Source organism: Lycium barbarum, chromosome 4 (assembly GCF_019175385.1).
Source record: "Lycium barbarum isolate Lr01 chromosome 4, ASM1917538v2, whole genome shotgun sequence".
NCBI lineage: Eukaryota > Viridiplantae > Streptophyta > Magnoliopsida > Solanales > Solanaceae > Lycium > Lycium barbarum.
This window is the reverse complement of record NC_083340.1, coordinates 24,062,922-24,079,276: the sequence shown is the minus strand read 5'-3', so window position 1 is coordinate 24,079,276 and position 16,355 is coordinate 24,062,922. Positions and strand designations below refer to the sequence as shown.

At 35.6% G+C, this 16,355-nt stretch overlaps 1 long non-coding RNA gene across 1 annotated transcript; it reads left to right on the top strand.

Moving 5' to 3' along the window:
* The first annotated feature begins 16 nt into the window (after window positions 1-16).
* On the top strand, window positions 17-4,330 carry LOC132635597 (uncharacterized). The gene is made up of 2 exons (XR_009580632.1): window positions 17-283; window positions 4,073-4,330. It is a non-coding gene; the product is annotated as an uncharacterized LOC132635597 (long non-coding RNA).
* The last annotated feature ends 12,025 nt before the right edge of the window (window positions 4,331-16,355 follow it).

The following is a 16,355-nucleotide window of genomic DNA, read 5'->3' as shown; positions in this document are numbered from 1 at the left end:
TACACTACACCCCCCCCCCCCCCCCCTCCGCCGGGACCCCAAACAAAAGAAAATCCCTCACGTTCTCTCTGTTGCGATTTTCCCCAACCCACCATCGAATAAATGAAAGAAAACCCCTTATTTTCTGCATAAAATTTACAGTTACTGAGCACGAAGCAACTCAAGGAAGAATCACATACGATTTTGGAGTCCTCACTGCGACTAATCCTCCGTTTCTGTTGAAGTGGTCTAGGGTTCCGTTTCTATTGAAGTGGTCTAGGGTTTCGTCCACCTTCTCATCAAGGTATGTTTTCTGCCAAGTATCTAAACTTCCAGTCGTAACTGTTGTAGAATTGAAAATTCCTTTATTGTTCCAATTATCTCTCTTGGTGATACATTTTGTTCAAATATAATGATTTTCTTCTTAGAATTGCCCGTTTGCTTATATAATTACACCCAGCTTTTAGGAGCATTACCGATTAGTGTGCAGAAGTAGCTTTTTTTCCCTTTGATTTGTTGTGATATAACTATGAAAATAGTTAATGGTGTTATTTGATTAGTATTTTTAGTAATTTAAACTTAATTATTGGGGTTCAAAAAAGATGTTCTTGCATGCAGTTTCAGTAATAATTTCACTGTGTTTATCACTTAAAGGGAAAAAATCAGTACGGGTAGGGATTTAGTAGCTCAGTTGGTTGGCTACTTGAACTTTCACTTTGTTGGTGAGGGTTCGAATCCTAACGTTGTAATCCCCTCCCCCATTTCCCCTTCCCCTACCCCCTATGTAATAATTTTTTTTTTTTTAAAGAAAAGTTTAAAAAAAAAATCGGTATGGGGTTTGGGGATAATATTGATCATTAACCGGATGAGTAATTATGGAATAGTATGCTTAGTATAGTCAACAAAAAACTAATAAGCTCATAGCAATATTAAGGAACTCATACTAGGATACTATACTGTTGTCACTTGAATGGTGTTTGCAAATGGGGCAAGAAAAGTACGAATTATGTGCCATTGCAGCATAGAACAAGGCTCTATTTTCTTTGACATCAAATGCTTTCAACCTATTGCTGATGTGCTGCCTAAAATAGAATGTGAATTTATGTTGACGGTAGCACTGACATGGTATCTGTAAAGTGAACTATGAAATATTTATTAACTAGCTGTATTGTAGCAAATCACTTCTGCACCGCCTATTCCATGTTCAAAGTTACATTTTAAGACATTTTTGGACAAACCTGGTTAGGTGATCTTTGCAACAACAGAGGAGCCTAATTTCAGGTTTGTCCAAAACCTTTCACTTAGCTTTTTTATGTTTGGACGCAAAGCTAAACATCTGGTGAACTCAAATGCTGAGAGAGAGTATAAAATCCGTAATCTTCTATTTATTCTATAGCCAAAGTGACAAATTTGCAAGTCTTACAGAGTGTGTATGATAAATGAGCTTTGTCATGTATACTGTCTCTTAAATAAATTATTTTCTAAACCTCTATTTTGTTAATGTGAGGCATTTGACAGAGATACCCTGTAAAAGCTCAACTGAGTTTTCACCTCCCACCCTCCACCCTCCACCAGTCCACCCCCTCTCTTTGCGATTTGGTGTTAAGGTACATATAATTTTATTATATAGCTGCCTAAAAAATATGAGTAATTGATTCTGCTGAATTTGGTTACCTTGCATATGAGACTGAATAATCGGCTGTCAAGAATTTTTGGGGTCACAAGCTCAGTTTCAATACCAATGTGTTGGGTGTATATGTTACATATAAAATAATGAAAATGAATCTGCAGGGGGTTATAATTTGCATTTTTTTTATTTTAGTTTTCCATGTCCCAAATATCCTCTGAGCCATTGTTATTTCTTTTTAGCAATTTCTTTGATTTTCCATTAGCTGAACAGAAGATAGTCGTGCGACCATATGGGATGTAGACGCTTTAGGAAAATTTAAGATGTGCAGTTCTTTCTCAGTTTCCCCACCATGTTTGTTGTTACATAAATGGAGAAACGCAGTCCATTCACTGTACAAATGGTGATTGTGATTTTTTTTTTTTGGGCTAGTTTTTGAAGTGTTTTTCTTGCGATTTACAGGGGCATAGCAGTTGATGCTTTCATATGCATATTTGTTCCTTGTATCATCCAATCAGTGCATATATTGAATATATTAATGTCCAGCCTTATTCATTTCACTTTTTGCAATTCTTGCACTACTTTGTGATTTGTATTAAGGCATTGGCCTAATTGTCCTCATTTTTTGGCTTGTTGATTTCTTTCTAGATTTTATACTAATAGATGCCTGCATTTTAGATTAGCCTTATTAGTGAGATAATGCGTGAGGTATCTTTTAGTTACAATTTTGTCTTTGGCTAAGTGCATTTTCCGTTGGTGTAGTTTTAAACATAACTACTCAACTGCTTAATCTATTTCTTTTTTCCTACAATCTCTCTTGTTAACAAATTGGAGCAAAAATGGAGTTTCACGTGAGGCTCTCATAAACGATGGGTCATGGAGTCAATCATTCCACCTCTCAAACTTGTACAAACACTAACAAAATAGTGTTATTTTAGTTTTTGTTCGCTGGGTGGAGGTTAGTCATTTCAGTCTTGCTCATTTATATATATATATTTGCAAACTATCTAATGTACTCCACGAGAAAATATAATAATTTGCTTTGACTGCTTAACTTGGAAAAGTAAGCATAATGGACACCATTCTTTTACTTTTTAGTAGTTTTAATATTGGGAAATGTCTTACTTTTAACTGAAATAATAATTATTATTAGTACCTAAGCAAAGGTAATTCAACTAATTATAACTAACTATTAATTATCAAGATTGTCTCTCTTTATTGAAAGTTAGTCGACCAAAATGATGCTACTTTTAATTTCAAACTGTATAAGGAAGTGACAGAGTAAGTTCTGCAGTTATTCGGTGCTTCAGTTTAACTGAACATTTTAAACGAAAAACAAAAAACTGAATCTTTTTAATTTTAAACTGAAACTTATCAAATAATCGAATAAACCGAATTTCTCTGGTTTAAACTGTTTAATGCCCACCCTGACATAGAACACAAGAAATACTAGAAATCAAAGCAGTAACACAAGGTTGGTTATAAAATGAAGTTTGGTATATGAACAACAATTAAATAGGAGAAAAGAACAGAATATTCCTTTTTCTATTTTATGGAGTCCTTAGCCAATGACGGATGGCGGCTATCTTTCACCTTTAAACTGTTGTGTTTCATTTGTATCTTTGTGGGGTTAAAGAAAGTGGTTTTCTAGTATAGAAATTTTGGGAGTGCTTCTCTCCAGCTTCTTTTGATTCGAGGAAAATCAAGAAAAATCAGGAAGAGATGCCTCAAGTTGTTTGCTGGTTAGTTTATTAATTGATTGTGTTGGGGCATATTCCTGATCAAACATGTCTTGGCTAATGTGGTAATACATACTACTTGTTAGCTTTGGTTTTTTTAAGACTATACAAATTTATGTAAATTCAATACTATTGGTATGTCGCCTTTGAAGTCTTTTATTTGCTCTTCTGATTGCATTAATGATGAAGCTAGGTTAGAAGACTCTCCAAAAAAGACGACAATGAGGAACCATAGATCCATCAAATTCTGTTATTGTAGATTACATCTCTCTCTATATATTTTTTTGTTTTATCTGCTACTTTTTCGCCAATCTTTTTTGAATTTGATCCAGCGAAGGTAATGGTAAGCTTGCCTCTATATCTAGAGAAGTCGAATTTATGAACTTCAGTTGGTTGACTCCACTGCAGCATGCATTTTCTTCACTTTTTGTCTAGTGAGACTGGAGATAAATGAAGTTATTGCATAGGTGGCGTGTCAAAATTGTCAATCATCAAAAAATATATGTAAACGTTCTTCAAATGTGCATACTCCAATAGATAAACAGCTTGACAGTGTGATGTCTCTGAAATTTTGGGGTTCTGAAATTTTGGGATTCATTTTTATAGATTCAACTTTATTTTCTATTAGATGAATTTTAGAAGTAATAAGATATCAAGGTCTCTTCTTTCTTCTTTAATGGTTTATTCTTTGTTACTAAAATCTGACATATACTTGTTCTTTGAACAGATCAAGAATTCAAAGTTGAAGAACCTGTCCTTGAAGAAAGTGTAGAGCAAGTTGAAGTGGAGAGGTCTTTTTTTGTTTTGCTAGGGATGGTTCAAAGACGATGTCTTATGTACATATTCCTCAATTTTGTTCTCTCATTTTAGAAACTGATAAAAATGTTGTCGTACAATTTGGATGGATATTTTATGGTACTATGATGTTTTAGTTCTTTGTATTAACAATGAAAATTTATATGAATATAGATTATTGTTCTACTTCCGGATGTGTCTTGGTCTGTGCGAAAGCATATGAGATCATTTGCACGGTTCATGTAATATAAATTTTTGTAATTCAATGGGTAGTAGCAAAAGGAAAATTGGTTGTTAAAAGTAACATACAATTAACGAAGGGAATTTTCGTCGGTAAAATCACTTATAACAACCAAATTAGCTGGTGTCATCAAAGATTATTAACGACCGGATGACTTATTAGCGAAGAGAAAATCCGGTCGCTAAATGGATGTATAACGACTGGAATTTATGTTGTCGCTAAAGGTTCTTTAACGACCAGCTTTCAATCCGGTCGTTAACTTTCAACGACGAGGCTTTTAACGACCGGTGACGACCGGATTATTTCCCGTCGTTATTGACTTATAGCAACTGGATTTGGTCTTCTAACGACCAAATTTCCCCTCGCTAAATACCTATTTTCTTGTAGTCTAGTTTTGTTGTTGTGGTTTATGATATTTGGACAGAAAGAAATGCTCAAACCTATCAGCAAAAGGCAAAAAAAACTTTGGAAATTTCGCTCCACGAACTCAAACTGGCACTGTGTATCCAGGCTAGGAGTAACTATAGACTGATGACTTGTATTGCTAGTTTGGCTTTGTGATTTCCTCCTTTAGAGGTAGAGGTTAGCTTAGGCTGTTTGGTTTTTTATTTTGATCAGGGAGGAATAGGATTTTCTCTCCCTTGGCTTTGTATTTCCCTGCACTTGGTAATTAATAAAGTTTCTTTTAATTGCCAACAAAAAAGAAATTGAACTTTTCTCTTAGAAAACTATTCTTAGGTAGATTAGTTTTTTTTTTAAAATACTTAGTCAATCACAATACTTATCTGAATCAATGCATATATTAAATCAAATTAATTTATCATAATCTATATCTATATTATATTAAAAGTGTGAAGGGCCTTAAAAATGTTGGTTAAACTTTTTACCCTTCATTAAAAGACTCTGCAATAGACAAAATAGTCATTTACTAATTTCTTCAAATTATTATTTAATTATATTCCTGATATTTCACCTAACACTAATAGGAGTCCTTTCAAAATAAAAATTATATTTTTTTTAAAATAGACATTTATTATTCACCTAATATTTAGGACTTCAAAACCATCTAAATCTTGGTTATTAAATTGTAGAAAGTGACATTTTTCAGAATAATTTCCATGTAACTTAAGATTTTTCCTAATATTTAGCCTTTCTTTTAGGTATCCTATAAACTATTGAAGTTCAAAAAAAAAAAAAAAACTCTAAAAAATCAACGTGCATTTATATTTTTGGTATTTTGAATTCAACTAAAAATATGCCACTTTGACATTCCATTTATATAATTTCAAAATTTTAAATCAAAAAAAGAAAAACAAAAGGAAAAATTGTTTTCAATTACTTTCCATCCAAGACTCCTATTCCTATAATTTTGTGGGTAAGTTTGTGTAAATAAAGTAATAAGGTAAAGCTACGCGTGCTAATACAACGTGAAGGACTGAAGGTAACTTTTTTTTTATTTTCATATATTATCCTATTAGGGTTTGAAAAGTGCATCTGCAAATAAAATCCATTTGGGTTAGAAAAGTGCATTGCAAATCTATAAAAGAATTTTATCAATGGGTGAAATAATAGAGAAAGAAAACCTCCTTAAGGCCTCATTTGTTTGCACTTAATGGGGATCTGAATCTTAATCATTTAGATTTCAGCCATTAAGTGTGTTTGTTTTGTAAGTCTGAATCTTAATTATTCAGATCTAGCCCATTAAGTGTATTTGTTTATTCTCTTTTAAAAGCTCTTAATGGGTCTGAATAGATCTGAATGAATTAGATCTGTAACAAAGTTTTAACACAATTCAAACTCTCAAAATATATCCGCCTCTATTTCTGTCAAATTTCACGCTTTCTCTTCTTCTATACAAAAAAAATTCACGCCTGCCTCTGCCTCTCCAACTATCAATCAATGACCAAATCTTTTTCTTCTTAAACTGGTATTATTCCAAAATCTTTACAGAGTCTATCAAATTGTTTGGTTGATGTGGATTTGACGGTCATAATGGGACTGTACTAAAAAAAATCGTTCCACATGACGGCAATATTTTCCTCATCTATTTTGCTTATTATTAATTTATTTCTTTGTTTCTTTTTGAATGAGGTTTATAGGACAAAACGCTAAAGTATGATATAATTTATAAAAGCTACAGTATTCCTTTTCAGTAATCACTTTGATACACAATTATTATAAAGTAATATTATATTCCAAGTTTAAGTTATGATAATCTTTTTGCTAGTATATATGATAGAATTTGGTCATTCGACAAGACATTTCGTGTAATAGTGTTGTTAAAATATCAAATAGTCATAATTTCTATCAGAAAATAAATTCATTTAGCTGAAATGAGATCTTTTAAAATATTTTATTGATATAAAGTTTAATTCCTAATTTATTTTAATTTTATATTGATTATGTTTAAGAAGATAAATTATGCATATTCAGATATTGAAAACAAACGGTCTTAACCATTCAGTGTTCAGAGATAGAGGCAGCATCTTAATATTCAGATGTGTATTCAGATTCAGATGTCTTAATCTTAATGGAAACAAATAAGGCCTAAGACTATGATCGACAACTTCTTCTTTTTTTTTTTTTCTTTTTTTTTTTTTAAGTAGTGTTCTTTTTCAATGATACAATCTTTTTACGTAGGGTTCGAGCCGCGGAAACAGCCTCTTGTAGAAATGCAAGGTAAGGCGTACAATAGACTCTTGTGGTCCAGCCCTTCCCCGGACCCCGCGCATAGCGGGAGCTTAGTGCTTCGAAGAGTGTTCTTTTTCAATGATACAATCTTTTTATAATTTACATGTGTTAATATTGTATATGATGGATAGATGTTTAATTAATGATCTAATTGTTTTCTTATTTTTCCATAGATTGGTTGATTCATGTTACAAATTCTATTTCTCCAGCCTGTTAATTCAGTCTATGTTGCTACCTAGCCCGAAGGTAGAAAAGGTTAGAGGTTTTTTCGTAGTGTACTCTTTTTCATTGTTACCTTATTTAAATAATTTACATTAGGTTATAGTTGTATGGTTGATTCCATAAAAGAATAAACCGTCTGCAAACATCGCACATCCAATCATCGTACTTCTTCTAACGGTCGCTACCATTCGAGCCTACGCTATTGTCGTTAATCACTTTGCCAGATTTTTTTATTAGAACACGGATTAGAAAGGTCATGGAATTTTAAGGTATCCCTATATCTCCATATTAGTCAATGAAATTCTGTTTAGAGATTTTCGCCAATCACTATGTTATTTTTGTTTAGATATTTGTAGTATATACACCTCCAGGACAGTGCTTTTTGTTGAGTTGTCTTCTTTTTTCATTTTTGCTTCATTAACTTATATACACTTATATATCTTTGCATAGTATAGTTTTTAAAAAACATTCTGAATGTTGGCTTCTATTTATGCCTTTTTGTTTTACAAGTTATAAAGCTTCTGCTTCTATTTGATTCCTTCATATTTTTGTCTTTTATTGAATTATTATTTGATTATTTTTTGTTTATTTTAGCTTATACAGATTTTTTCAGTGATTTGGTTGAATCATATCACAAAGTTAATGCTACAATATATTTAATGATTGAGGAACAAATCGAGAAGAATTGGAGACCCGAAAAAGGAAATGATGGGCGGAGAGATAAAAAATAATTGTTTCTATTTAACTATAATTTAAGCTAATAGTTACCCTTTTTCCTCTTATTGCAATCTTTGTAATCTTGGATTTTTAATGAGTTATTTTCTTAGTAATTTATCTTGGTTAAGGTATCATACTTCATCTTATAATAAGTTCAATCTTTTTGCTCTCTCCCCTAATCCAATATACTCATTCTAATTGTTGCTTTTATTTTTTAGATAATTTTAATGATAGATCTTTTTAGAAGTGTAAAGTCGCGCCGAGTAAGTTCCAAACCGACAAATTTTCATAATAAAATCTATATTTGGTTGTGTATTTATTGTCATATATTTACATTTTATAGTTGGATATACATATGTCAAATGTTTTTCTTCTTTGTTACCGTTATTTTTGGTAATGCAAGATTTTTAGTTAATTCTAGCCTCTTAGGTATATAATTGTTACGGTAATCTTTTTTTTTAGAAAAAAAAGATATTACCAATACATAATTATCTAAAAATTATGGCATAAATCAACGAGCAGTAGTATCCTTTTGAAGAAACAAAGGTGAATCCAAGAAAACAATCTCCAGTGAGTAAATTGATGTTCCATGCTCTTTCACTTTTATCTTTTTTATTTTATGATGAACAGGACTTGGATTTTCTCTTTCTAAAAAGAATTTCTCACTTTGATATTCATGTAAGAAAAAAAGGAAATCTTAATATTCTAGAATTATTTTGTTCTTCAGTTTGGCACATCACCAATGCATGTTCGTTTTTTTTTCCCCTTAAAATTTTAAAGCTTTGATTTAATTTTAAGTATAAATTTCGAGAAGTCAAAATTAACACGATACATCTAATTCAAAGATGAATTAAGCGACAAGCATTTTATGTAAGATTGTAAGTACAATTAATACTTGAAGCTTTGAAATAACTATAATCTCTTATTTTTATTTTTTCATACTTTTGAAAAATCGTCCTAAGCAGTGTGAACATATTCTTAAAGTTGTATATTGGCGGAGTCCATCGAGCTTCAAGATTTGAAGTTTAGGGTAGCCTAAAATTTTATTTGATCTAGGATGAATGCGATAAAGAGGGTGTAAACAAGTGGACCAAGATGTCAACTTAACTTTCCTATGATTTTGATGTACTTTGAATGAACAAACAAGAATTCTATGTACTATAGATTACAATGAACATATTTCTTCACCATGTTAAGAATAGACATATAAATATCAAAAGAAAAAAAATAATAATAAGAATCAACTCGATAGAAAAACATAAAAGAAATATTTTAACCGAGACATGTTTCTTTAATTGAACTTCTTTTTTGATGTTTGGCGTGAATAATATAACACTCTCAACTTTTATGTTTTTGTTCATGTTATTAATTTGATGTATTGAGCACTAACCCATTGTTGTTTTTTTCAAGATTCTAAATATATGAATATTTAAATTGCAGGATTTCATAGATTAAATTTTCAAGAAATAAATATTTAGAGATATCACAGGTATATATGAATAAACAAACAAGTAATATATTTATATCCAGAAGTTAAGTTTTATACTTTGATGAAATAACCACTTACATAAATTCTAGCATAATGTGAAAATCGTTGATTAAATTATTATTGGTAAGACATCTAATACTTACACAGAGTATTATTTTTAAGATAAATATATTTATTCTCATTTTCTCAAAATGTATCTAACCTTAGAGAAGAAGAAATAATTATTAAGATTATAATTTTATCATATCAAAGGACTCAAGGAAAAGTCTAAATACTTATTATAATTACTGGTAATTCAGCTACTAAATCAATGTAATAATATTATTATGTCATTTAATGAATGTTACACTATTTTAACATTCATTGTTATTTCACATAATTTATTCTTTTCGTATAGAATTTGTAAGTTATTGACACGTGCAATGCACGACGCTAATACTAGTGAAATGATAAATTGTAGCAAGAATGCATAAAATTAATTAGGGTTAATTATTAATAAATATCATACTATAAAATTCATAATGTTGTGTACTTATACTTTGATGTATTCACAAGTACTTCTTCCTTGTCATCCAAAATCTGTGTCGGCTGGTTATAATATAGGAGGAAATAACTGAATACTGTTTTCACATAAATAATATAACATTTCATTCATGTTTTTCTTTTCAATTAATACACGTATAAATTACATAAGATAAATTAAAGTGCGCCTTTTAATTTGCCTTTTAATTAAAGTGTGCAGGTTATAAGCATTGGATTCCATCTCAAAGCCTAAAGGAGCATATTTATGAGAATCAACAAAAAACTTTTGTTATCTTTTACTTCTTCCCTTTTATCATCAAAAGCACATACGAGAAAGTTGTCATCTGTCCTTTTCAACACCATGATGTGCCAAAAATTTTCTTGAGTAACATCTTTTATTCCTTCATTGATGCCAACACTATCCCCACAGTTAGGAATGATTGTAACTTTAGTGTAGACGTTGACGTCCGTTCTGTTGAAAGTGGGGCAAGAATCAACCATCATGTCGTTGGTTATTCGATGGCATATACCTATCCCTTTACTATCGGCTTTTCTCTTCCCATTCCCCAAATGATTGAGGACTTCTGTCATCGATACCATGTTTGTATTGGCCAAATTGCTCCGCAAATTTGGAGGCTCGTATACTGCCTCGAAGTTTTGGCCAATGTAGTCGGGGTTTCTTTTACCCTCGACCATCTGATCCATATATATGTACCCCGGGTAATCCAAGGGGGCATAGTTCATTTGCTCCCCTGTGGAACTTGAAGCCTCATAGATCCGGAAGATGACTATGACAGCGGATGGCTACATGGGTTCGTAATGATTCGTACGGACCAACTCCACCATTCCCTGTCCGTAGACTTCCTAGAAACGTGGAACCCCACCCCAAATCTGGTTGAACCTGAGCTTGTAATCACTATCTTCAAATGGGTAGTTGCACTTTTAAGCGCCTCTCGTGGTATGCGCCGTTCTTGGAGGAACATGGCACCCGAAGGGTGAAAAAGCAAAAATCATGGTAAATTTCAATCTATTCGTGGAATTCCTTAGTCTGCTTTTCTGATATATATTCTAACCTCGACTCTTAGATTTTTAGGGCTCCCGACGAAAAGGTCTTCCAAAGGAAAAAACATTGTTGATGAGGGTGCCGAGGATGTATTTGAGGGAAGAAAGACTATGACGGTATCGGCGAAAGCATCCAGACGGAGAGTCCCTGCAAGCACCTCGACTGTTCCCTCAGGGATAGGCTTTAGGGTCAGATCGCGACACATCTTGCAGACTTGAAGGGAAATTCCTCGTGATGGGCCACCCTCAGTGATTGTTCTTGATGAAGAGGATTTATCTGAACAAATCAGCCCTGGTTCGGCTATTCCTGAGGATAGTCCCGGGGTCATTTAGCTGATGTATGATTGTAGGAGTGTCTGAGGGTATAGGCCGAAGTTCTCAACCTTCGGTTTGACCATACCGAATTGGACTTCCTTCTGTTTCTAGTTTAGGATCATAAGTTATGCCTTTTTGCTTTGTGAAGTTGACGTAACCGAGGAAATCGGACATTCGTTATAAAGATTAGTAGAAACTACTTCGGGGTTGACCTGCAACTATTCGGTTTATGAATATTTTTACCAACTTCCAACTTTTACCCATGCGCAGTTGGCCTTCACCATCCGTTTAAACTTTTCTCTTCATTTACGCCTCTGTTACGATGAACTTATGGGTACCTTATCCTGTAAGTTTCGCAATAACACGGGAAAAGTCAAGACGTCCTTTCAAACGTCAAGTCCGTCTAACTTCAGCAACGTGTGGCTTCACTATTGGCTGATCTATGAGTTATCTGATCAATACCTTTTTGTCATTATGACCCCTCGCTTATAAATAGTTCAAAATTCTTCCATTTTTACTATTTTCAACTTACAAAATTCACCAAACTTACTCCTTGCTTTTAACTTGTGTCTTATTTATCTAAGAAGGAAAAAACATTGCCGGAATTACTATATTACCCATCAGAATCAGAATCTTACTCGCCGGAAACTTCATACAAAGTTCTTGAGTTTCCCCAAATCATCAAACCTTCATAAGGTTTTCCTTCATTTTTTCTTCCTTTACCCTTCTTCACAAATGGCTCAGAGTCCGGCATCCTCCTCCCATGAAGACTCTCTGGTAGGATCTCCTTAGCCGATCGAGACTAAGGTTAATGCTCCATACAAACCCCGAGGTAAGGATATCATCCCTACAATATACCACTTCGACTCCGAATTTACGATAAAAAAGCCTCCGAAAGGTAATAATGCGGACCGGGGTTATGATGTCCAGTGCTACCCCTCCGTAATGGATGTTTTTATCACTCCCAAGGTCCATTCAGAATGCGGTTGGAGGTATGTCCTGAAGAGATTGCAATCTCGGGCCCGGATGATGATATCACCACTTACGTGGAAGGGTACTCCTCTGTTTATACTTACCCTTTCACCCTCAAACTTAAACCTCCGATTGACGAGGTCATTCTTGATATGTGCAAGACATATAACTTGTGCCTTGCACAAATTGGTCCGAACGATTGGCGGATCGTGACATGCATCCATTTTTTGGCTAACAACGTCAATCTCCCGTTTACTCTACATCATCTGATCCTTCTTTATTCCCATCGGATTTTTCGCGGAAGGATTGTGAAGCTTACTAAACGTGGTAAGTATCCAATCCTTTTCAGCGTGGACGAAACAAGAGATCGCAGTTGGCTCGAATGCTACGTTCGGGTCAAGACTGAAGAGATTATTCCTTGAGAATACCTTCCCTTCCCCGAGAAGTGGAATAGATCCCGTAAGTTCTCTCAGTGTTTCTTATTTCTTTTCTTGCAAGTATTTTAATTTCTTAACATCTTCCCTCCTTTTCTTTTCCTTTTTCAGCCAAAATGTGGCTACCGAATACTATACCTGGTTCGAGAAGTGGGTGGATGACATAATGGTAGTATCCCCATGAAATCTGTACATGGAAAGACCTCTTCGCAGGCCGGTGGGAAGCAAAGAACGACGATGAGCCTTTAGTTTATTTTTTGCGCCCTTTTGACCTTACCCCATAAACCTTATCGGTGATTAACCATGTGTTATGCAGGCCTGAAGAGGGGGCGACGGAAGAAATGTTGGATCTGACGGTGTAGATCAAGTCGTTGCTGAGGTCTCGAGGAGCAAAAAAAGGAGTAGATCTTCAAAGACCTCATATTTGATGGGCAAGAAAAAAAATAAAACTACTCAGACTCGGACATTAAAAGACGCTCTCGAGGAGGATTTGTTTTTACAACCGTTGGCTCGGAAGCAACTGCCGCCACAGTGTTAGTGTAAGTGACCTTCCAGTCATCACGACTAAGGGAAATGTAACCGGGGCAGCCAGTCAGACAGCTGAAGGTGGCTATGAGCGACCCTCCATTTTGCTAGATCTTGGCCTAACAGGGACTACAGTCCCGAAGGGTCCCATCTTGATAGAGGACGATCTGCCTTCGGTCGAAGATGCCGAACTATTTCTTCTCTCCTCGTTGGGCAGAAAGAATTCGAAGGTATGTTCGATGCTGATGCCTCTTCTCCTACTGCCATTTCAAATCCTACGGGATTTAATTTGCCTATTCCTCAAGGGTCGAGGAGACCTTTGAGGGATAACGAATTAGATTTTTGCCCTTACCTCGTCAATAGTTTTCCAGCCCCAATGCCAAGCCGAACGATACAAGGTCCATCGTAGTCACTGTTTCCACGGACACGCATTTCATGACTCGGTCGGTTGCAATTGCCAGTTATCTTCGGCCTCTTGCGCCCGATGAAGATCAAGAAAAAATGGATCGAGTCTTGTGGCGGTGTCTTTTCAACAGGAGTATGCATTTAGCCAGCCGGGAATGTTCAACATCCTCAGCTTAGATTTCATCTTTTGGTTTGCAGTTATTGCCTAATGAGTTTTTCATTTCCACAGTCGATCCTTTTTGCAGTATGAGGGCTTTCTCGAATATATTAGGGAAAATACCGGGTTGTATAACCAGCTTGAAGACGTTCGGGGTAAGCTGGATGCGCAGGGTCGTGAGATCGCAAAATTCAAGATCCTGATATAGCAGAAGGAGGATCAACTGCTTTCGGTGGGCTACCCCTCGGTACTCAAGGCCAAATTTATGGCTGCCAAAGAGGGCAAGCTTAAGGCTGAAAATGACCTGGCGGACCTACCTGAAAAGTATACGGTTCTTTCAGTGGACAAGCGGAGGCTCGAGGCGATACTCGAGGATGATACTAACCTGAGACATGAGATCGATGCCACTAAGGCAGAGATTATTCACCTTTCTGCCGAGCATGATTTCGAAAAGGAACGCTAAAGGGTAGCCCAAAAGAAGGCCAATGCCTGGGCCTGGTCTGTTGAGAGTCTCCAAGAACAGCTCGGAGTGGCCAACCGAGATCTGGGTGTGTGAACCCAAGAGAATGCCGGGCTGTTGACCCAAATTCAACAAGTCTTATCCGAGCAGGACCGGATTCAGGCCCAAACTAAAGCTGATGTCGAGACTACTATTGTTCGTTCTACCGTACCAGTAGAGCACATGGAATGGAAAACCGGAGTGCTTGCTCTCAAAGACGTTCAGCGCGGCGTTGAGGACATAGGCACAAAGATTGCTCAGGCCGAGGAGATACAGGCTCAGACCCAGAAAGCTCTTTTGGGTGACAGTTCGGAAGAAGAGCCTGCCACTTCTGAAGAGTTAGACTCGGAGGACGATGAGTAGATAGGCCCTTAGGCTTAGAAAAAATTATTTTTCTCTTGTTTATAAATTTTTGTTGAGGCCGTCTTTTTGGCCCTGTGTGAATATATTTTAGAAGTGCTTATTTTATCGATGTCTTCGAGAGCCAGTCTTTTCACTTCGATATTTTAAACGTTTTGTTCAATGTCACTTCGAGTGGTATAATATTCGAACTGATTAACTTATCAAGTATAGACTTCGGGCTCGACTTCGAGTCTTTTGTTCAAATTTGCACCGTGAGTTGGCGACTTATATTTATCTTATGCTCGTGAATTTGGACGTCTCCAAATTGTTTCGGGCATTTGGGCCGGTGTTTCCAATCCTTTTAAGCCCAAGTATTTTTGAGCTCGTTTTTAGGCTACGACTACTTGCATCCTAAAGCTTTTGCGAGTGATTCGGGCTTGGTTCGCTTAGAATCTGTGATTCGAACCTTTATTCGTTTGATTGCCAATAACAGTCTCTAGTTCGTAGTCCCTGTTTTAAGGTTGTTTACGAACTTAGGAGCACATCGGGCTTATAAATGCGCAGTAGATGTATTATCAGCAGTAATATGTGCAAAGTTTAAACCGAAGTGTTCTTCTCATTTCACAAACTTGTACAGTACAATTGTTGAATGGCATACTAATTTTTGTCGTAACAAGATTAACTATCGGGCATGACTCATTCGGTCGTTTGGCCCTTACAACAGATCTTAATGCAGGAATTTTCATAAAAACAATAACTGATGTGGCCTCGTTGGGCTCATGGTATGATAGTCCCTAGTGTTTTTGTTTGAAGTATGAGAAGAGAAACACTATCATAGACACCGAGCAGTCCTCGATCCTAGCACTTGGCTAGTCTTCTTTACTAAATTAACACACTGTACGTTGTTGCCTCATTAAAAATCTTGCCGAAAAACCCGCTTTGGGACAAAATCGAGCTAAGGGGAAAAGAGTGCAACACTTGTTTTCACGTCTAACTTCTAATCTTCCCAACTTCATTTGGGCTTTTGCTCCTGCAAGGACAAAAAAGCGGTAAGTGGAAAAATTTATGAAGGGGATTAAGGTTGTACCTTAGCAATAGTATCGCTTTAAGTGTGCGACATTCCAATTGCTTGACAATTGTTGGCCATCCTCTGACGCGAGCTGGTACGATCCTTTACTGGTTATACCAATCACTTTGTACGATCCCTCCCAGTTTGGACCAAGCTTCCCCTCATTAGGGTCTTTTTTGTGTAATGTGACCTTTTAGAGGACCAGGTCCCCGATCTGGAAATGCTGAAGATTAGTCCTTTTGTTGTAGTACCTACCCATCCATTGTTTTTGCGCTGCCAATCGGACTAACGCTGCCTCACATAGCTCCTCCGTTAAATCTAGTCTTACTGTCGTCGCTTCATTATTTAACTCCTCGGTGGCATTATAGAATCTCACACTTGGTTCTCCGACTTCAACGGGGATTAGAGCCTCTACTCCATACACCAAGGAAAATGGCGTTTCACCGGTTCTTGACTTCGATGTTGTCCTGTACGCCCATAGTACTTCCGGCAAGATTTCATTCCACCTGCCTTTGGATTCATCTAACCGTTTCCTCAAGTTTTAGATGATTGT